This window comes from Eubalaena glacialis, chromosome 20 (genome assembly GCF_028564815.1).
Source record: "Eubalaena glacialis isolate mEubGla1 chromosome 20, mEubGla1.1.hap2.+ XY, whole genome shotgun sequence".
Taxonomy (NCBI): Eukaryota; Metazoa; Chordata; class Mammalia; order Artiodactyla; family Balaenidae; genus Eubalaena; species Eubalaena glacialis.
In genome coordinates, this window is record NC_083735.1 from 36,686,906 (window position 1) to 36,710,893 (window position 23,988).

The 23,988-nt window shown below is 38.0% G+C and overlaps 1 pseudogene; it reads right to left on the minus strand.

Moving 5' to 3' along the window:
* LOC133081255 (large ribosomal subunit protein uL1m-like) overlaps positions 1-23,721 on the minus strand; it is a 51,875-nt pseudogene extending 28,154 nt beyond the window's left edge.
* Between the last annotated feature and the right edge of the window lie 267 nt (positions 23,722-23,988).

The window sequence follows — 23,988 nt, forward strand, 5'->3', positions numbered from 1 at the left end:
AAAATCTGGATACAGGACAAAAGATAAATTTTCAAATCACTTTCTCCCGTTCTAAAAACAAAACAATAAGTATTCCACAGTCTAAAGGATTAAATTTAGAGGAGAAGATTTTAGAGAATGTTAGGGAAATCTTTTGTATTTCAGAAATAACTCCCAAAATTCAACAGATGTGCCTCTTCTCCCCACGTCTTTTTTTTTTTTTTTTGGCCATGTGGGATCTTAGTTCCTTCGTCAGTGAAAGTGAGGAGTCCTAACCACTGGACCACCAGAAAATTCCCCTCCCCGCCTCTTTAAAAAAAAAAAAATGTTGTCTTTGTTTCAAATGGGCTCCACAAGTTCTTTGTTATTTTCTCAAGGCAGGCTATATAATCATTTTTTTGCCTCCGTGCTAAGACTACATTACTTGAACTGATGAAGTTGGGGAGGTAAAAGTTAAGAGTAACTAAAAGTACCATATTATAGAGGTCAGATACCATCCTTTGTGATCTACTAAAGCAAATCACACTTTTCACTCCAAGAAAGCGAAACAAATATCTGACCTTCAAAACGTGAATAGAGATATCCATGTGTGCTACCTTTTGCACTTCATCTCAAATCTCACATTCAAAACCAGAAAGAGGCATACTGCCCTTTCCAGTCTACCCACAGAACTCTCACAAACATATAGGAAGCAAAGAAAAAAAAATCACAGTATAAATCAAGCATAGTTAATATCAGAAAGTCTGGATAGTTTTTTCTTAGCTTGATTTTGAGACTCAAAAGAGTAGGAAAATTTTCCCCTGTTCTGTGAAGCTCTACTAACCATTTATCAAAAGATATGAACAGAGTGGTTATGTTTCACATGTAATAAATCAATAAATGGCAAAGATAACAGAACAATTTCTATAACTAATGAACATGAAAACAATACTGTACCTTCTGAATCAGATTAGTTCCTCCTGCAAATGCAGCTCCATTTTCTTCTGCTATTTTTATCTCTGATGCATTCTACCAAAACACAATAGTATGAACATCAATCTTTAAGCAAATTCAGTCTGCTTTCAAGTATTTGTCAGAAATAATACCACAGTTCAAAATAAAAACTGTGGTGTTTTTTTTTTACTTTTAATTGAATGTGCATCAATTTTCAACTAGATGCATCAGAGATATTACATCCAGAACAAGTTTAGTTTAGAGGTGATTAAAGTGTTTCTTGACTTAACATATGAGGAAACACATCAAAATTGCATATTAGGAACCCACCAACTGGTCCTTAGTCTCCAATGCTATCAATACATCATCTTCCAAAAGTAAAAGATTAAAATATATTTAGTTTTGCTAATTTAGATGGGGACATTTTATCAAACCAATATACAAGAGTAAAATTTTTTTAATTTAAGAAATGAGAACCAAAATTTAGCCTATTGTCTGAAAATTCAAAAGAAAAATGCACAGTATTAGGGTTTTTTTTTCTATATGTTCCATTCATGCCATTTGGTTTTACTGTGAAAATATATCACTCCCTTATTTACTCAAGTTTTGTGGCATTCCAAGAGCTATATTCTCTACTTTCCTAGGAAAAGAGTAAAGAATTTCTTCATTGAAAGTGAGACAGATAGAGAAGAATCAAAACACCTTACAAAACAAATTCATGAACATGTTATAAACAAATGTTTATAATACAAAAAGAATGACAAAGAGCTGTATTACTACACTTGTTATCGCCTTGACTTTCTTGACTTTCCAGACTAGACCATTTTAAAAGTGTGGTTTCTATGTCTTCACAGCACTAAATGGGCCCACTGCTTTAACGTCAATGTTATTCTTGTTTGAAGAGTTTCAGTAGGAAGCAGCAGCTAGTAGGATAAATTCTATACTTCTCTTCAGTTTCTTGTGAGAAACATAATATGGTAGATGAATAATGATGAAGTTAATGTGGTGGCTTAGCTCTTTCTCAAGCTAATGACATAACCTCAAATAAGTCATCTAATTGCTTTGAGCTTCATGTGGGGAAAATAAGTCTAGAGGAATGCTAAGGTTTCCTCTAACCCTACTCATTCAGTTATTCTCATCATTGACTAATGTGATATGTAAAAAAAATTAAACGATATGAAAAGTTGACAAAGGTTACTCACCCCTGTAAATACAGCAACTTTACTGATCTCTGAAACAAATGGGTATGGCAAACTAAGAACACTGGCAAATGGCTCCACTTTTTTCTAAATACACAACAATGGAAAAACAATTATGAAAAATTCATTCAGCTTTTCTATATCTGAAATATTCACTGGTTACACTTTAAGGCATAAGAGATTATATTTCTTTTGTAAGAAATCCTAATAAAAATCTAAATCTCTCTCCCCAGCTCCATACTCCCGTGGCACTTGGCTTCTATCTCTACATCATTCATCACAGTCTCTCACATATTAAGAGATGTGTTTGCACAATCCATATCTTCCCCAGCACCTAGTACAATGCTTTCCACATGATGGATGTCAATAAATGTTTGCTACCCTGAATTAAATTCAAAAGAACATGTAATTTTTTTTATACCATCAAGTAGGACATGTATATAGCTATGCATATTGAACAATATCCAGCTGATCTGCTCAGTAGGTCACCCCTAATTTCCATCATTGGCTCTAAACAATCAGGTAAATCATATGATATTAACTTTAAATCCAAGATAGATTGCCAAACCTGAAAGGCTCTTCTGAGTGGGTCTATTTTGAAATTACCTGGACCACCCACCACTTTCAGATATATTTGGGAAGCCAGTTGGAAAATCCCAAATAAATAATGGAATGCATTTGAGGCGCCCTAATACAGGTGGAGTTTCTACAGGGCCTCAGAACTAATATGTTCAGTCATTGGGTCAAGGACCTGTCTAGGCCTATGGCTCAGATCTCTTAGGGAGACATCACAGGGAAACAAGTTCTAGGCCCATAGTTTTGGTGCAGCCTTAAGGTCTGGAAGAAAGAGAAGAGTTGCTCCCTAATTAAAACTGATTGAAAGATTATATTTTTAGAAAAGCTTTGCATAGAGATAACCTCCTGAGAATTTCTTTTCAGACAAGAAGGCACAAACTCTTAAGCACACTGTATATCTTAAGCACACATGCAACTCAGTTTTACTGACTGGCATTCCTTTGCCACTAACATGTCACAACTGACTTCAGTAAATTTTTCAATGGCAAGCAATCACAACAATAGCATCCCCTGGGGGAATGCTGGCTTGTTTTACAAGCACTCTATCAATAACAAAAAATGTCTCAGGAAAACAACTGTACCCTTTCAATGTTTTTACAAGTGGCTTCCATTTATGAAATGAAACCTGTGGTCCTACAAGACTTCGTTATAAACTGCATTAATGGTTGACTGAGAAAGTGATTATCTTGGACACTACAACATTTTAAAATAAAAGAACAGTAACACTATGGTACAAAATAAAATTACAACAGGGCTGGTATGAACTATAATAAATAAGAACTAAGAAATGAGACAGACCTTGGTTCAAATCCTAACTCCACCCCCTACTCTGGGACCTTGAGCAAGTTACTTCACTTTCTGTGTCTCAGCTTCCTCTTCTGAGACTATTATAGAATTAAATGAGCAAACGCTTGCAAAGCATTTAGCACTGTGCCTGGTACATAGAAAGTTTCCAGTAAATGTTGATCGTTATTATTAAACTCTTACCAAATCCTTCACTATCATCTCATTTAATCCTCACTATAACCAAATGAACTAATAAGCATTTTATCCCCCTTTATAAAGAGAGGAAAAAACTGAGATTTAGAGAGGTTAAGCCAGAAGCTCAAAGAGCAGGTAATTGGTGATGCCAGGATTCTGGCCTGTACTGTAACCTGACTCCAGAGCCTATGCTCTTAAGCACTATGCTGTACTGCCTCCTTCTACATGCTCCATTAATTGTTGTCGTTGAGGCTGTTAAATTGTATTCAAAAATACATACCTTCTAGTTTGACCAAAAAAAGACATTCTCAGAATAAAAATTAAAATATCGTCTCCAAAAAAATTAGACTTCTTAAGTGAGAAGCTTATAAAATTTAGAGCTGCAGTGGACCTCAAATCTAATCTAGTGTTTTGCCCACTTTTAGAATTTTATAAACAAGTCTTCCATGGAACTGCAATATATAAACAGACAAAGTAGAAAGGTTCTGGCTGAGATGAGAGTAAAGAGCTTGGCACCCCACCCAAACTTAGTCTCAACTTTAGGATTCTAAGGAACACATCTGAAGGCTACTAAGCTAATCCAAAGTCCTCATTTACAGAGAAGGAACAACATACCCAGGCAGCCTAAGTCATTTTTCAAAGTTACAGCAATACCTCAATTAATTTTAACACTACTTTTGTCGAAATTTATACCAGTGACTTTCAGATGAAGAAGAGATATATGTTCATCAACTCTGCAGAGTACATTCAACATTTTATTTTATATTTGGAAAATTAAGACAAACAAACATATTTTTCAACCTAAAGTTCAGAAAGAGCACAAGATTTTCTAAAAATTATTACAGGAGACAAAAATTGTTTAAATGAAGAAACAGCAATTCATTCAACCACTGTTCACAAATAAATTTTAATTGAGTCTACATACCTTCTTCCCCAATGTCATATCCAGTGTCAAATCAAGATAGACACCTTGCTTTGGATTAGTAAAGTCCAGAACTTGAAATTTCTTAAGTAAGTGAATAGCTTTCTCCACCTCGTATATCTGCCTTGGATATAAGTGTTTTAGGTAGACATCATCTTCAGGTTCACCTTCCATAAAGGGATATGACTTTATTTTTTCTATCTCATCTTTTTTCTCATCCGATGCTTTTTCTTTGGCACCTTTTTTTGTTTTCTTTGCAGGCCTTAAAAAAAGAAAAAAAATCAAGATCAGTTATCTCAATATGTAGTCCAAGAGACTTAAAAAACAGGCAATGTACATTAGACCAAAAAAAGACAAAAGATAAAGTTTATTTTAATTCAAAAGCATAGATTATTTTATAGTTTTTCTAGTGCAACAAATATTAAGTGAACTTTTTTTTTTTTTTTTTTTTTAAGTGAACTTTTGAACTGTTTGCAATTGATACAAAGTTGGATAAGGCATTGATGTTGCTCTCCAGAAACTTAGAGGAGACAGACATGCAAAGAGATAATTTCAATATGATGTGGTAGATACTTTGAGAATGTTATCAGGGCCATAAGGAAAAGACATTAACCCAGCCTAGGAGGAAGGGAAGAGTTCTGAAAGAGATGACCCCAAAGTCAATTCTTGAAGGATAAGGAAGAATTAGCCCACATATATACCCAAGAGAAATGAAAATATATGACCACACAAACACCTGTACACAAATATTCATAGCAGCATTACTCAAAAGAGTCAAAAAGTAAAACAACCCAGATGTCCATCAACTGATGAATGGATACACAAAATGTGGTATATTCATACAGCAGAATATTAATAGGCAATGAAAGGAAATGAAGCACTGATACATGCTATAATTTGTATAAACCTTAAACACATTATGCTAAGTGAAAGAAGCCAGTCACAAAAGCACCACATGTTGTATGGTTCCATTTATAGGAAATATCAAGAATGGGCACATCTATAAAAACTGAAAGTAGATTTGGTGGTTGTCTAGGGCCAGGGGAGAGGGTTAAGGAAATGGGGAGCGACTGCTAATGGGCATGAGGTTTTGAGGGAAGATAATGAAAATGTTCTAAAACTGACTGTGGTGATGGTTGCACAACGCTGTGAATATACTAAAAACCACTGAATTGTACACTTTAAATGGGTGAATTGTTTGGTATGTAAATTATATCACAAAAAAGCTACAGAGTTATCCAGGTAAAGAAACAATGTAATAAAAGTACTGAGGCATGATCAACAGAATGGTACATAAGGGGAGCTATTATAAGTTCTAGCTGACTAGAGCACGGGTTGGTAAACTTTTTCTGTAAGGGATCAGAGAGCAAATATTTTACGGTCTCTTGTCTCAATGACTCAACTCTGCCATTGTAATGTGAAAGCAGCCACAGCCAATTCAAAAATGAATGAGTGTAGCTGTGTCCCAAGAAAACTTTATTTATGAACACTGGTTTAAATTTTATAATTTTCATGTGTCACAAAATAGTTCCTTTTTTCCTTTTTTTTTGCTAATCACTTAAAAATGTGAAAAACATTCTCAGCTCATGAACTGTACAAAAATAGATGGCAGGCCAGATTTTTTGGCCCCCTGGCCATATTTTGCTGACTCCTGAACTAAAGGTAAAGCAAAAGGCAGGAAACAGCAGCACATGAGGCTGGCAAATCTAGATCACAGAGGGCCTCCTCTAGAAGCAATGAGAAGCCACTGAACAGGAGTGGGGTCTGTACTTCAGGTAGAGTATTCTGGCTGCAATATAAGGGATGGATTTGAAGGAAGCTAGATTGGAGACAATTAAGAGACAACTCGCTCCCTCTCTTCTTAAGGAGGTATGACAGCCTGAACCAGAGCAGTGATGGTAATAGGCTGGACAGATTATAGAGATATTTTACAAGGTAAATATTGAAGATAGGGAAAGGGGAAAGAAAAGACTCTAGAATACTTCGTAGGGTTCTGGCTTGGGTGACTAGACATAGAGTAGTATCATTAACTAAAACCAGAAATAAAGAAAGCAAAACAGGTTTCTTATGAGGGAGGTAGTCACAGAGATGAGTTCAGTTTGGGGCAATAGAGTTTGAGTGTGGGGTTGGTTGCATCACTGGCCCCAATTCCTTACCCCCTCTCTCTATTCAAGTCCCTCTGCTAAGTGACTCTGCAGTTCCTCCCAATTAAAAGGGTGGAGTATATCTCTCAGTGCCTTGATTTGGTCATGTGACTAGTAGACCAATAGAATAAAGCAAAAGTGACAGTTTCTATGCTCTAAGCTTAAGGCATAAGAGGCTTCACCTGTTTCCACTTGTAAGTTTGTATTTCTGCCATTTTCATAAGAATAGGCCCGGGGTAGCCCAAGGTGGGAGGATGCGAGAAGTGTGAAACACAGGTGTCCCACAGAGCCCCTAGATTAGACAATTCTCAGCTGACCTGCAGCAGACTCACGGACGCACAGCAAGCCCAGCCAAGGTCATCAGAGACACCCATCCAAACCTAGCTTAGATCAGCTCACCCAGAGATGTGTGGGCAATGATAATTAATTATAAGGTAGTTTGTTACATAGCAAATGCTAACAAGATGCTTACAAACTAAGAAAATATGTTCAACAGAAAATTACAGGTAAGAGTTTGAAGTTAAGAAGTCAGAGCTAGAGGTGATATATTTTCTCAGCATTAATTCAAATCACACCTTTAATCTTTTAACCATAAAAGTTTTAAATCAGTGAAATAATATTTTAGAAAGATGTCTGGGTTCTAAGGTAGACAGAATAATGGCTTCCCAAAGATGTCCATATCTACCTGGCAAAAAGGACTCTGCAGATGTGATTAAGGTGAAAGAACTTGAGATGGGGAGATTATCCTGGACTACCCAGGTGGGCCCAAATCACACAGTCCTTGAAAGCAGAGAAACTTTCCCCTTTCTCATCCGCATCTGATAGAGATGGGAAGAGACAGGAGAAATTTATTGAGCATGAAAGGGACTCAATATGCCATTCCTAGCTTTGAAGACAGAGGAAGGGGGAGCCATGAGCCAAGGAATATGGGTAGCCTCTCGAAGCTGGGAATGGCAAGGAAACAGATTCTCCCCTAGAGCCTCTAGAAAGGAACGAAGCTCTGATGACTCCTTGATTTTAGTCCAGTGAGATCCATGTCAGAATTCTGACCTACAGAACTGCAAGATAATAAACTTGAGTTGTTTCAAGCCACGAGGTTTGTGGTAATTTGTTACATCAGCAACAGAAAACTAATATGGGGTCCTATAAAATTTATGCAAAAGAAATGGATGACAGTAAGATGATATTTTAAAAAAGAACCTCAAAAACCAATCCAACATGTAATTCCATTCTCACTTATAGCACTCGATGAATCCTTATTACCATAGCTAATAAGAGTATCCTCCCAACTAATAAGCAATTTGACCAAATAGCAGATAATGACAGTGCTCATTTTTAATGGGACACAGGTATCCTACCACTGGACTGCTGGTAAGTCTAAGTAGGTGCCCGAGTGGATGATGCGACATGCCCCAATGGTACTTGGGAGCACACCACAAAATCCTGAAACCTTCCAAACTGGAGAAATCACACTTTATATTTAGTACAAGAGCAGTGAGGCCAATAGAAAAAGGAGCCTAGAGAGCCTGTTTTAGTAATAAACTCTCTAAGATAAACAAAGGAATAAATATTGTAACTATAACCTACAGATTTACTTTATGTAAATGCTGATTTCACCACTATATTTTTAACCATGACTGAACCTGTCCATTTAATTTGCAATTAGTAATATGAAGTTCCCAGAGGCTAAAATATGATTTTTAAAGTAATAAATATTTGCAAAACCCAATATAAGTCTCATACATAACGAGACTGAGTTGGGATATACAGCAGTTTACTTATTTATACTTTAGACCTTGTTTCACAAAATATTTGAGATGGTTCAGTGAAAATATTAAGTTACAAACAGAACACTATTTTAGTAAAAAAAAAATAAAGTACATCATTATAACACAGAGCAAATAGGACTCTAAGGAAAACACTGTCTTCCAAAATTAAAAAAAAACAAAACTGCAATTGAATAAAATCTGTCAATAATAATTAATTTTATAAACCCACGACCTGTTGTTTCCCATGACGCTCCCAATATTGTCTGCCTTTATTCCTAAGAATCACATCCAGAAGAACTCTGTTGTTCATGCAGTTATGTAAGGCCCTATCAGGAGAACTTAAATACTATGATTCTCAGAGAATAAAATAATCGTATTAGAAAGGTTTTGGGGAAGATGAGGGAGAAACACCTGGCAGTCTCAATTAGAGAGAACAGAATTTAGCTGTAGTTACCTGGGTAACTAAACCACACAGATTAAATGAGTAATAAGAGACTGTTTTCAGGTAATAACTTTCTCCCTGCTTCACCTGTCTCCTACCTCCAAGAGAATGAAAGGAAAAAATAATTCCACGGTCATACCCAAATAAAACAAGGTAAGAAAAAAAATCAGTGCTATAATAAAGCTCACTTCAAGATCCCTGAAGATCTGTGACCCCAGAGATCCAAGTCCTTTTAAGGCTGAAGAAGCCTTTACTTTGAGGAATTGGGGTGGAGGCAGGAGGGTACACAACCTCAGTCAAACTAAACTGAACTAAACAGAACTAAAGAGAAAATGCCTAGGGCATATAACTATTAATGGAACCCAATGTTTGGAATTCTTACTTCTCAGTGTAATCACATAAATAAAATCACAAACACCCACCTCTGATGCTGGTTTATTCATTCAACTTAAATGCAGGGACTTCCTGGTGGCGCAGTGAATAGGACTCCGCGCTCCAATGCAGGGGGCCCAGGTTTAATCCCTGATCAGGGAACTAGATCCCACATGCATGCCACAACTAAGAGTTCGTGTGCCACAACTAAGGAGACCACCTGCCACAACTAAGACCCCAAGCAACCAAATAAATAAATAAATAATGTTTAAAAATAAATAAATAAACTAAATGCAGAAGTTCTGCTTATACCTAAAATGTAAAAACTGACAGAATAAAACCTAGTCAATAACAATACAAATAAAAGCTGGAAAGAGCATTAACAATGACAGAGTCAGATAAAATCACAACTTTCCTTGAACCCATCACAGAGCTGAGATCGTAGGGCAACCAAGTAGGTCTGAAATCTCCCCACAACCCCACTCCATATGCATACAGCCAGGAGAGTCTCACCTGTAGCAGAGAATAAGAGGAAGGCAAGCAGGCAGGAAAAAAATCAGCTAAACTTTTAGCACTAATGTATAAACCCCCTGAGAGATCCAGACACAAGGGGAGTTCACACTCATTGCGTGGGCCTTTTCCACAGACCTCCACCAGATGCTCCCGGGAAAGACGGGAGCAGGCCAGGGGACTAGGGAGCCTCCTTCAAGGGTGCAGTATGGAGAAGATCAGCTACTACGTCCGGAAAGGCAAGTAACCCTGAAGCCCTCTAGGGCACAGGTAAACACCCACTGTATGTAGGGAAACGAAAGAAGAAAAAAACACTAGAAAGAAGAAAAAACACTAAAACTTCTATCCTCGGGGGTAGGGCAGGAAATAGTCCTGAGTGCAGTATCATCTACCAATAAAGCTATGGAAGGGCCCAGACACTATGGCACAAGACCTGCAATAGATACATACCATGGGGGGAGGGAGATAAATACTGAGAAAACCTCATCCCCAAGGACCAGCAACACTGCGCCTACTTAAGACAATGGCTGAATTTGGAAAACACAGAATCCCTCCTGCACCCATCACCAGCCTGACAAGCACTGAGTAATAAGCAACAGCAGTCTCCTACTTGGGGAGGAGCAAGGGTATGGAGAGTGACCCCCTTCTGAGGCATAGCTGCACAAGCAAGGCTGAAAACTGAGCATGCAACAGCAACACGGAGGAAAAAAACCTTCCAGCAACCCAGCCCCCACCCTAAGCACAAGGTAACAGTACAGAAATCTGAAGCTGGTGGTGGTAACCATAGCAGTAACAAAACCAAACCCCAGCTCAACTTTTGACTGGATTGACTTAACACTGTGACAGATGAGGCATGCCCATTTCCAGGCATAAATAGTATGTACTTTAGTCTCAACTGTTTGAACAAAATATCTAGCAGTCAATAAAATATTCTGAGATACACAAAGAAGCAAGAAAAAGAACCTAGTGTCAAGAGAGAAGCAAAACCAGAGTCAGAGGTGCCACTGGCAAACCATGAGTATATGCACATACACGGAGAAGAGAGGAGATTCAGAGTGACAAGAGAAAAGAGAGAAGCAAGCACAAGCCCCTCTACCCTGTCTCAGATCCTGATAAAAAATCAGCCATGAAAAAACTATTTTTTTTTAGTATATTATAAAGTCAATACATTAAAAAATTAAAACCACAATTAAAATTACGAATACTATGATTCTCATCAAGCTACTGAATAACTCTCATTGTTAGACGTGGAAAAAATTATCTGCTAATAAATTTTCACAGTTTTTTTTTTAAACATGCATATTTCTTATGCTACAGTTTTTAGGTGAATGGAAACTCCTTTTAAAGTGGTACTGGAATAGAATATTCCAGGGGAAGACATAAAATGAAAAATTTCTATAGGATAAAAGAAAACAACACTTAAAGATAAAATATTCTCAAAATAATTTATGTCCCTAATAAACGAATACTTCCACAAAGCAGAAAGAAAAAGGCAAACAGCCCAATAGAAAAATGGGCAAAAGATATAAATTAGACACACCATGAAGAAACACCAATAAAGACTGATGATATCCAGAGTTGTTAAAAATGTGGGCACTCTCACTCACTGCTGGGTAGGGATGTAAATTGGTACAACCGATACTCCTCCAAATTCTCAAAAAGAATCCAGGTACTATTCAGACTCAAAGGAAGCCTCCATTCTAGCATCATTTCTGCCTCCTCTCTCTTAATCCTATATTCAAGCTATATCATTCACTTTCATCCTTCTGCACCAGTGAAATACCTTTCTCCCAATTCCCCTGCAAAATCCTATCTATCTTTCAAGACCCAGCTCAGGGCTTCCCTGGTGGCGCAGTGGTTAAGAATCTGCCTGCCAATGCAGGGGACACGGGTTCGAGCCTGGTCTGGGAAGATCCCACATGCCACGGAGCAACTAAGCCCGTGCACCACAACTACTGAGCCTGCGCTCTACAGCCCGAGAGCCACAACTACTGAGCCTGCGTGCCACAACTACTGAAGCTTGTATGCCTAGAGCCTGTGCTCCGCAAGGAGAAGCCACCGCAATGAGAAGCCTGCACACCACAACGAAGAGTAGCCCCACTTGCCGCAACTAGAGAAAGACCATGCTCAGCGATGAAGACCCAACGCAGCAAAAAATAAATAAAATAAAATAAATAAATTTATTAAAAAAAAAAAAAAAGACCCAGCTCAAATACTTCTTGCCATATTCTCCTCCAGGAAGAATTAATTGACCTTTCATCTGTGATCCCACAGTACCTGGTCCATTCCTCTACTACAGCAGTTAAGACATATGATAGTGCAGATATGTGCTAATTTATAATGTATAAAGAGCTCCTACTAATCAACAACAAAAAAATAGGAATAGGACATGAACAGAAAATTCACAGTAAAGAAAATATAGATGGCTCTTAAACAGATAAAAAGATATACAACCTCAATAATAACAGTAATAAAATATAAATTAAAACCATGATGATACCGTTTATTACCTATCAAATTGGCAAAGTTCAAAAATTTTGACTACATTGTACATGGGAAAATAGGCATTCTAACAATACTTGCTGATCAGGACATAAATTGGCAAGATCTCTATGAAGGCAATTTGGTATTACCTATCAAAATTATAAATGCACACATCTTTTGATTCAATTCTATTTCTGAGTTCATACTACAAATATATTCATAATATTTGACAAGATCTATGTACATGATTATTCAATGCAGGATCATTTGTAATAGCAGAAGGCAAATGTCTTTTGGAAAGACATTTCCAAAATGTGTTTCAATAAGGGAATGGTTAAGTAAGTTATGGTATATTCACACAATGAAATATTATACCCATGTTCACTGTAGCAATACATACAATAACCAAGACACGGAAGCAATCTAAGAGTCCACTAATGGAGATAAATGGATAAAGAAAATGTAATACACACACACACACACACACACAGAGGAATATTATTCAGCCATAAAAAGAATGAAATCTTGCCATTTGCAACAACATGGATGGACCTTTCTCTTATGCTAAGTGAACTAAGTCGGCCAAAGAGAGACAAATATCATATGATCTCACTTATATGTGTAATCTAAAAAAAAAAAAAAATGCACTTACAGATGCAGAAAACAGATTGGTGATTGCCAGAGGCAGGGGGAGTAGGGTGTAGATGAAATAGGTAAAGATGGTCAAAAGGTACAAACTTCTGGTTATAAAATAAATAAGCCATAGGGATGTAATGTACAGCATGGTGACTATAACTAATAATACTGTAATGTATATTTGAAAGTTGCTAAGAGAGTAGATCTTAATAGTTCTCACCACACACAAAAAATTTGTAACTCTGAATGGTGATGGATGTTAACTAGACTTACTGTAGTAAGCACTTCCCAATATATACAAATATTAAATCATTATGTTGCATACCTGAACCTAATATATGTCGATCATATCGCAATTTTAAAAAAAATGACTAAACAGCTCCATCTGAAACAATCTCCAAGATACACTGTTAAGTTAGAAGCAAGGAAGTGAGATGCAGACAGGGTGTATAGTTAGACAGGAAACTATTTTCCTCTACTCACAACAATTCTGACACTAAATGTGTGGATTTTTTTTCCCACACCCTCCAATTATCCAACATCAGCTGGATAGCCTGTAATTCAACGCAATTCTGACACTATTTGGATTAAACATCAGATCCCACAAGTTAAGGGTTCTGTCCCACAAGACTGCCCCTACTTCAGATGCCAATTGCAAGTCCGGGCCTCCGGTACTTTTGGTCAACAGCTATATATCGGGGGGGCCCCAGGACCTCCCTCCTCAGGCTTCATAATTTGCTAGAATGGCTTGCAGAACTCAGACAAATGCTTACTTAACATTTACTGGTTTATTACGTAAGAAACGATATGATAAAGGATACAGCTGAACAGCCAGATGAATAGGTACAGGGAACAAGGTCCAGAAGGGTCTGAAGCACAGGAGCTTCTGTCCCTGTAGGGTTTGGGTGTACCACCCTTTCAGCACGTGGATGTGTTCACCAACCCAGCAGTTCTCCAAATCCCATAGTTCAGTGATTTTTATGGAGGCTTCATCATGTAGGCATGAGCAATTATGAACGCAATCTCTAGCCCCTCTCTCCTCCCTGGAGGATGGAAGGTAGGGCTAAAAGTTCCAAGCTTGTAATCACAGCTTGGTCTTTCTAGTGACCAGTCCCCATACAGGAGTCCACCAAGAGTTGCCTCACTAGACAAAAAGACACTCCTATCACCCAGAAAATTAAGGGTTTTATGAGCTCTGTATCAGGAACTGGGTCAAAGGCCAAATATTTTTGAAAAATGCTCCTAGCATCCCTATCACTCAGGACATCACAAGGATTTTATGAGCTCTGTGTCAGGAGCTGGTGGCAGAGCCCAATATAAATAGTTCTTATTATGTCACAGAATCCTAGCTCCAACACTTACTAGCTCTGTGACCTTGGGTAAGTTACATAGTCTATTGGTTCCTTGCTTTCTGCCTCTAAAAAAGAGCATAACAATGGCTTCCACATAAGGTTGCTGTAGGTATTAAATTAGTTATTGAATGTTAGTATTCAATACATGTGAAGTATTATTATAATAAGTCATGCCTCTCCTTCAGGACTATCAGGTCAAAGAAGCAGAGATGATAAACTTTTACAACTATATATCCCTGTATGTCTTTACAGAACCAAGCATATTGGTTTTTTTTTTTTTAATTTATTTATTTATTCTTGGCTGCATTGGGTCTTCATTGTGGTGCGTGGGCTTCTCAATGCAGTGGCCTCTCTTGTTGCGGAGCACGGGCTCTCGGCACGCGGGCTTCAGTAGTTGTGGCTCGCGGGCTCTACAGCGCAGGCTCAGTAGCTGTGGAGCACGGGCTTAGTTGCTCCGTAGCATGTGGGATCTTCCCGGCCCAGGGATCGAACCCATGTGCCCTGCATTGGCAGGAGGATTCTTAACCACTGCGCCACCAGGGAAGCCCCCCAAGCATATTGTTTTTTAATCAGAGATTTAAATGATAGCAAATGAAATAACTAAAAAAACAAAAACAAAACAAAAAAACTTACTTTGTAGCAGCAGCAAAATGTCTGTTGGGCACCGGAACGTATACAGAACAAGGATTAAAGAGACGTCTGAGAAGCCATCTTGGAAAGACTATGCCTTTGATGATGTATCAAGACTTGAAAGAAAAAAAACATGTAAAATATTAATATTAATCACTACATACATAGTTTTTACATTCTCAGTGTTCTCTAAAACAAAAATATTCAATATTTGTGAGTTAACCACAATCTTTAAAAAGTGTAAAAATGGAAACTGTACTTCTTGAAACTAAAGCCAAGTAAACATATCTAATTGAAGAATTCTGTCCTAATTTATTTTTAACTTAGTCTAGTTAAGGCTCAACAAAGTATGTTAGCTCTATTATTATAGATTACAAATACGTATCCTGAATTTTTAATTTAAATTTTCTTCTTCTTCTTTTTTTTTTTCTTGTATAGATAATACATTCAAGTTGCCCAAGGTACTTCTGAAGGATAAGAAAGTGGAGGGTACTGTCTTACCAGAGGTCAAGACTTGTTATAAAGCTATGGTAATTAAGACACTTTGGTATTGGCACAGGTATAGAAAAATAGACTAATGAAACAATAAACAGCCCAGCAACAAGCCCATGTACATATGGATACTGAAATATGACAGAGATGTTATTGCAAATCACTGTGCAAAGAATTCAATAAGTGGTGCTAAGACAAGTGATTATCAACAGGGAAAAGAGTATATTTAGATCCCTATTTCACACCACACACACACACACACACACACACACACACACACAATCAAATCTAGATGGACTAAGGACTTACATGTGAATGGCAAAACTTAAAGGTTTTCAGAATATAGGAAAATATCTTTATGACCTTTGAGAAGGGAACAATTTCACAAACAAAATCCAAAAGCACTAACCAAAAAGTGACTACATTAGTGTTAAGAACACCTGTTTATCAAAAGATACTTTAAAGAAAGTGAAAAGACAAGCCAAAAACTGGGAGATTATAATAGTAACATACATACTGGACTAAGGATTAATATCCAGAATATATATGATCAACCCAATTGAAAAATAAACAAAAGAGATGAATAGACTTCTAACTGAAAAGGAAATACAAATGATGCATAAACATATAAAAAATGTACAGTCTCATTAGTAATCAGGTAAATGTTAATTTCAACCACAATAAAATATCATTTTACGGTGCTACTTAAAGAGTGGTCTGTGAGCCTGTTACAGCCTATCTGTTACCAAATTAAAATTACCCCAGCATGTAAATCAAACACATCACTAAGTAAGTATATTATTTAGCGCAGCTGACAAATTTTTTTCCACAAGACTTTCTCAATGAAGAAAGAGTGCTTTGATCTTATTTTGGACAGGTAACAGTTTGTAGATGAGATAATTTAAGTAGCACTGTTTTACATGTAGCAAATTGGCAAAACGTTTTTTAAAAGTCCTGTATAGCTGAAAATATCACATAAGGATAAATTTTACACATAGCAGTTAAGAGCATGAATTGGAATACCATTTTGGAAAACAATACGGCATTACCCAAAGAGGATGGGCACGCACACCTCAGTGGTGCAGCAATTCTACTCCTGGGCATGTACCCTAGAGGAACTCCTGCACACATGTACTAAGAGACATGCACAAGAATGATCATCACATCGTTGAAATGGCAAAACTGAAGAAAAGAACCCAAGTGTGTATCTACAGTAGGATGGATAAATAATTTGTGGTATATTCCTATAATGGAAAGCTACAGGACTGTAAAAATGAATAAACTATATGCCATATATATAGATGGATGTTACAAACATAATTTGAGCAAAAATGTCACTGGCAAAAGAATTCATTTGGTATTATTTAAATTCAAAAACATGCATAACTAATCAATATTGTATTTAGGAGTGTGTGTGTGTGTGTGTGTGTGTGTGTGTGTGTGTGTGTGTGTGTTAAAACTATACAGAAGGGGACTCCCCTGGTGGCGCAGTGGTTAAGAATCCTCCTGCCAACGCAGGGACATGGGTTCGAGCCCTGGTCTGGGAAGATCCCACATGCTGTGGAGCAACTAAGCCCGTGCACCACAACTACTGAGCCCACGCGCCGCAACTACTGAAGCCCACGCACCTAGAGCCCACGCTCCGCAACAAGAGAAGCCACCGCAATGAGAAGCCCGCGCACCGCAACAAAGAGTAGCCCCCGCTCACCACAACTAGAGAAAGCCTGCGTGCAGCAACGAAGACCCAATGCAGCCAAAAAAAAAAAAAAAAAAACTATACAGAAAAATAATGGAGTGATAAAATAGAAATTCAGGAAAAGTGCCTTACCTCTGGGGAAAAAGCAGATCAAATAAGACAAAGGTACTTGGGCCTTTGAAGGTATTGATAATGTTCTTTTTTTTTTTAAGCTTACTAGTAAGTATCCAGAATTTTAAGTTATTATTCTTTATATGTTATAAATATCTTTTGTATGTAGAAATACTAGGAAAATATTTTTATTTAAGGATTACAAAAGAATATACAAAAGTAAAGTCTTCCTCCAACCCCTAAAACCCAGCTTCCCTCCCACGTTAGTAATTTATGCATCTCTCTAGAAATATTATTTCCCTACTCTTTTATTAAATGGTAGCACACTCTACTCACGGTTCTACACCTTTATTTTTCATGTAAAGGTATTAGAGCCCATTTTCACACATATGTTAGATATAGATGTACACACATTATTTATAAGAGATGTGTATATATAATCTCATGTATGCCTTTCATAAAGGTACATTTATACATATACATTACAGCAATAATTTCTTATCAGTTCATAAAGACTTCATCTCTTCAGAGCTGCAAAAGTACTACACTGGGTGGTTGTATCATAATCAGTGACCAGCCATTAGTTCATTTATAATATTTTGCTATTATAAACAGTGCTGCAGTGAATGACCTTGTACAAACATCATTTTGCACACATACAAGTATATTCATAGGATAAATTCAAGAAGGGAATTTGCTGGGTCAAAGGATATGAACGTTTGTAATTTTGATACATACTGCTCTCTACAATAACAGTGCCATATACATTTCAACCAGCAATGAAAAGGTTGCCTGTTTCCATACACTCATGCCAACATAGTATGTTACCAAACATGTTGATATTCGTCAACCTAGTAGACGAAAGATGGTATGCAGAGTTGTTTTAATTTGCATTTCCTTACGAATTAGGCTGAATATGTTTTCATGTTTGGTCATCTATATTTTCTTTTCTGCTTAATTGGGCTTAAACTCAATTTTGTTTTCTTTTTTTTTTTGGCTGTGCCATGTGGTTTGCAGGACGTCAGTTCCCCGACCAGGGACTGAACCTGGGCCATGGCAGTGAAAGCCCAGAATCCTAACCACTAGGCCACCAGGGAACTCTCTAAACTCAACTTTTTCAATTAGTGCTCTACAACTAGGTTTTCATGTAAAATAACTGTTAAAATCTAATATCTTAAAATCCACTCATTATATAAACCAATAGCACGTAAACTGTAAGACTTGTCTACACATCAAATGAATTCATTTCATGAGTTAAGTTTCCAAGTGCAAGGCACTGCACATGCAGAAGAGCTACCGAGTCCGCACTGTGGTCTACAAGGCCCTATGTGAGCTGGCCCCTGCTATCACTCCATACCACTCTCCTGCTGGCTCACCATGAACCTTCATTCAGATCCTTGAATCCCTAGAGTCCCTCAAGTTAATTCCTCACTCAGGGCCTTTACAGTTAATGTTACATTTGACAGGGATGCACCAGCTCCATATCTTCCCCTGGCCTACTCCTTATCATCAGCTCAAACGTCATCAAAGCCACATGCCTAACAACTCAATTTCATCTCTAATTCTAATCTTCCAAAACAAAGTTGAAGTACAAGAAAACCACCAAAACTGAATTCTCTGAACATATGGGTCCGACATTTGGGACAGTATAGGAAACCTGTTTATTACTGCGGCACAAAAGCCACAAGGGGCTTTAATGGCTAGGAAAAAGAAGAGAAATAGACTAATGAGATCCAGTTCCTGACCTCCAGAGTCTCAAATTTAGTGGGCTATGCTGGTATGCAACAGTCTAAGAGGAGATTCTCCACATTTTTAAAGAAGCCAGCTATCTTGAAAAATCACATATGGTAAATGAAGGAAGAGCAATTCTCCACTCAAGATTTGGAAAACACTTCCAAAAAATAATTCTAATTGTACTAAACAAGAACCCCACAACCTTGGCAGGATCCTCAAAATAATAATTCTCTTGAATACATCAATTGCAACCTGCTACAAAATACTCAACCACTACTTTTAGAATCCCCAGTCATGACAACCAGAAATTAAAATTTTCAACAGAAATCAAACTGCTACAGACTAAGAAAAAATAAACTACAAAAATACCACTACTTAAATAGCACTGCTAGGCCATGATATCTGTATTTTCAATCCTTCTGTAGTCAACTTATCTATCTGTAGTATTTTATTACATTCCTTTAATATATTTCTTCTCCTCTCACTCTTAGCAAATAACCTCACTCGCTACTTCAGAGAAGACAGAAGCCCTCAGAACTTCCTCCACTACTTAGGAACCTAACTGAATCTGCACTCATTCTCAAAAGTTATCCTCACCCCTACCCCATGGCAATGAGATGGAAATAACTCCATCTCCTTTGCTAGCTGCTTCTCTTAAACATGATACTGAAAGGTTAGAGTTCCCCAGGGTTTCTCAATCTAACTCTACAATCCTCACTTTCCCCAGGAGGTCTCATCCATCTAGTCTTTGCCTTCCCACCACAAGCACTGCAGTCCAGGCCACCATCACCTACTACATGGAATACTGCGACAGACTCCAAACTGTTCTACTACTCTTGGCCCTTTCCATTTCTCTTCCACCTACTAGTAAGAGGGATGATTTAAAAATGAAATCTCGTCGTATCCTTACAACACTTGGATGGCTTCACCTTGTTCTCTGAATAAAGTAAATTCTTAAGCGAAATTGAGTTATTTGTAGTGAGGTGAATGGACCCAGAGTCTGTCATACAGAGTGAAGTAAGTCAGAAAGAGAAAAACAAATACCATATGCTAACACATATATATGGAATCTAAAAAAAAAAAAAAAAAAAAAAAAGGTACTGATGAGCCTAGTGGCAGGACAGGAATAAAGATGTAGACATAGAGAATGGACTTGAGGACACGGGGTGGGAGGGGGAAGCTGGAGCGAAGCGAGAGTAGCATGGACATATATACACTACCAAATGTAAACTAGATAGCTAGTGGGAAGCAGCAGCATAGTACAGGGAGATCAGCTCGTGCTTTGTGACCACCTAGAGGGGTGGGATAGGGAGGGTGGAAGGGAGGTTCAAGAGGGAGGGGATATGGGGATATATGTATGCATATGGCTGATTCACTTTGTTGTACCACAAAAACTAACACAGTATTGTGAAGCAATTATACTCCAATAAAGATCTAGTAAAAAAAAAATTTTTTTTAAATAAAAATAAAATAAAAAAAGTAAATTCTTAAAAAGGTCCTCCATGAGCTGCTTCTAACCTATTTAGCGAGCTTCATCTAACACCATTCTCTCTCATGCTTGCCACACTTCAAATACACTGGCCTCTTTTCAGTTTCTTGAACACACCGTGGTTTTACAACCTTCAGATTTTCAAATATAATCTTCCCTCCCTCTGTGACATTCTCCCCTACTACTTCCCAGTTCCCCTTCCAATAGCTAATTCGTAACTATCCAATGATTTTTCAGGGACTCTGCTTAAGCTACTCCTTCAGAAAAGACTTCCCTGAAGACTCAGAATAGATTAAGGTCTCTCATATACACTCTTATAACAATTTGTACTTTTCCTTCACAGCACTCAGGACAACTGTAATTAAAAAAATAGTTATACAATGAATGTCCGCTCTTCAATAGATGATAAGTACCATGGCCAAGGAGTGTATATAACTTTTTCACTATTCTGTTCCTAACACAAAACACAGTGTTTGGCAAATGAAGACATGATAAACATCTGTTGAATGAAAGAAGGAAATGTCAACTAATGAGAGCAAAAACTGGATTCAAATTACTTTAATATTCATTACAACACATGGAAGAGGGGTGGCATTTTGTTGAAGATCCATGTATTCATTCACTCATTTATTTATTCGACAACGATTATGCCAACGAAACATGTGCTAGCACTGCTTTAAGTATTTAGTGGACAAAACAAATAAAATCCCTGTCCTCACGGAGCTTACAACCTACTGGGGATAGACAATACTAACAAACATAAAACGGTACTGGTAAGAGGAAACCCACTGGGTAAAAGGAATTGAGAATCAAGGGGAAAGTGGGCTGCAGTTTTAAATAGGAAGGTTAAGGTAGGCCCTTTTAAAAAGGTGACATTTGAGCAAAGGCTTGAAAGAAATGAGAAAGTCGGTCATGCAAATATCTAGAGAAAGTGTTCTAGGCCCACTCCACTTGGGAGAAAAAGTCCTCCCAACAAAGGAATGTTCTTGGTGTGTTTAAGGAACAAAGAAGCCAATGTGCTACAGCACAGTGAGTGAGAAGGAGGGCAGCTGGAGAAGAACGCAGAGTGGTAAGCTGGGTGAATGGAGGTGGAAGAAGGTAGGCACAAAATGATATGGAAGACCCTAGGCCAGTGCTGTCCAATGGAATTATAATGTAAGCCACATGCATAACTTTAAATTTTCTAATAGCCACAATAACAAAAAGGTGAAACAGAAATCAGGGAAATTAATTCATAATAAAAATTAACATATTTTATTACAGTTAATACCCCAAAATATTATCATTCCAACATGTTATCAATATAAAAAAATTATTGAGATATTTTACTTTTTTTGGTGCTAAGGCCTCAAAATCTAAGGTGTATTTAATACACTCAGTTTGGATTAGCCACATTTGAAGTGCTCAATTGTGGATAACAAAATGGACAGCACAGCTGCAGGCCATTCTAAGGACTTTAGATTTAGAAAAATGGGGAGGTTTTGCAGAGTTTTGAGCATAGGAGTAACATGATTTGATTTAAGTTCTTAAAGGACCAATCTGACTACTTGTTGAGAGTACACTGTAGAGAAATCTAGATGAGGGATGGTAGTGTCTTGGAAGGTAGTTGCAGTGAAGTAGTGAGAAGAAGTCAGATTCTGGATTTATTTTGAGGGTAAAGCAGAAAGGATTTGTCAACCATTTAATGTGAAGTGTGAGAAAAAGAGGGGGAGTCAAGGATATTCTGAGGCTCTGGTCTGAGCAATTGAAAGGATGCAGTAACCATCAAATGAGATGGGGAAGACTCCAGGCGATGACAATGAGTTTGATTTTAGACAAGTGTTAGGTGCTGATTAGATATACAAGTGGAGATCTAGAATAGAGAGATGAGTTTACGAATCTAAAGTTCATGAGAGAGGTCCTGATTGTAGATAATTTTGAGAACCATTAACATACAGACAATAGTCAAAGCCACAAAACTTGGATGAGATCACTGAAAGAGTGAATTTAGATACAAAAGACATGAGGATGAAGGATGGAATCCTTGCTCCTGAGACATTCCAAGGTAAGAGGTTGGGAAGAAGAGGAGGAACCAGCAAAGTAATGTGAGAAGTGACAAGTGAGATAAAAAGAAAATTAAGAGAGTGAGGCATCCTGAGACCCAAGAGAAGAAAATGTGGCAAGGAGAGAATGATAACCTTTGATTCTCCTTTTGGTTCCTTTAGTTTGTCTAACATAATATTATTTCTGTCATACATGAAGATAGTGCCATTAATCTCTTTTCAGGAAAGATATACTTTTTGGTTTGCTCACTTAGTAGTTATCAGGGTCTGGTGATCGCTTGTCACCCCTATCTTTTAAGCAACAACTATCCCAAATAGGGAATGCTGGTCTTTACACTGAGCTTTCCTGTTAAGAAGCTCAAAGAGAAGACTATGATGCTGTTAAAAAAAAAAAAAAAATCAATTAATCACTGGCCTAGGAGTTAAGCTTCAGTCTTCCTCTGCCACTAAGTAGTTATATAAACTTGGCCACATACTTAACAGAATCAGTTTCTTCCTCTGTAAAATGGGGGTGATCCTGGCTGCTGCCTCCACCCAAAAACCCACCATAATTAAATAACAATACGTATCACTGTACTTCAAAAACACAAAACAAAACAATTTTAAGTATTGTACCCAAAAAGGGTTGCCATCCTAGCCAACAAATTAGACCTTATTAACTGCTGAGAAGAGTTGCTAGCAAGAAGTACCACGGAACTAGCCTCCAAATGATAAATGTTGATCCAAACTGGACAACATCTGGAAGTTTAAGAATTGGAATTGCCTGCAACGATGTGCTCCGAAAGCACCAAGTATTCTAAGTTTACGGATGTAAGCCACTAAAATATACCACCTTTTCCATTCCAGATCTCTCTTGACGTATCAAACTCCTTTCCCCCCGCAGTCCACAACCCCAGCATCGGAGATAGAACCAAGTCTCTGCCTCGGTCCCTACGGGTGGCTGGAAGGGTGTCAATGTATACCCCCTCCCACTCCAGTCCTAGGGTGGACAGCTCCAGAAAGGAGTGAAACCCCTGATAAGGTCGTTTTTAAGTAGCAACGACCCTCTAGAGAACTTAAGAGTCCAGAGAGAGTAGAGGCTTATCGAGCCCCCAGTGCAGACCCGCACCTAGGAGAGTCCGACTTGCACTGTGCAGCCACAGGAGACCCGGCGCCAGAGCTATTTTCCCCGCAAGCCCAGACGACCCCTCACTTTACCTCTACCGAGGCATCTTACAGCTGCCGCCATGTTGACCATTCCGGATTGTGTTGACGAAATTGGTCCCATGCTTCAACTTGGAACGATTTTACAAAGTGTTCCTATCCGGAAATGGCGGCGGGGGAAGGGATTCGAAGGAGCAAGAGGAAAGGAGGTGGGACCAAAGTAAGCCTTGGAGCCGGTGCGGGAGGGCGCAACGCGCGGGGGCCCCGTGGCTGTGTTCCCCTTAGTCCTGCGTGCTGTGTAGGGCCCAGTGTTTCCTGGTTCCAGTTCGACAGTTCAACCATCTTCAGGAAA